This window comes from Myotis davidii, unplaced genomic scaffold, assembly GCF_000327345.1.
Source record: "Myotis davidii unplaced genomic scaffold, ASM32734v1 scaffold77, whole genome shotgun sequence".
NCBI classification, from domain to species: domain Eukaryota; kingdom Metazoa; phylum Chordata; class Mammalia; order Chiroptera; family Vespertilionidae; genus Myotis; species Myotis davidii.
Genome location: NW_006289713.1, coordinates 2,511,874 through 2,512,285, shown reverse-complemented (window position 1 = coordinate 2,512,285; position 412 = coordinate 2,511,874).

Genomic DNA, 412 nt, shown 5'->3' with positions numbered 1-412 from the left:
GGGCCCAGTGGCTCAGCCTCCCTAATTACCTGAGGTGGACACTCTTGGTGCACCCCTTTGTGGGCTGTGTGCACAGTCTTGTTGTAGTTAAGTCTTGATTGCTGATGGTATCACTGGGAGGAATTGACCACCAGGCAAATTGGCTATGAGGACCAGCTGTGTCTACAATGGGAGAACTGCTGTGCTGGAGACACCCCCTTTATGGAGCAGGACTTGCTTCAGCGGGGCTTTGGTGCTCACTGAGTCTGCCCCTTGAGTGGTCGCTTATGGATGTGAAGACTGAGACCCTGTTCTGATTCTCATTCTATCGGTGTGGAGAGGGGGCTCCAGAAACCCAAATGTTAAATGGGCTTCTGAACTAATTCTAACGATCAGGGGAGAGGGGCAGGGTGGAAGCTGTGAGCCCCAAGGT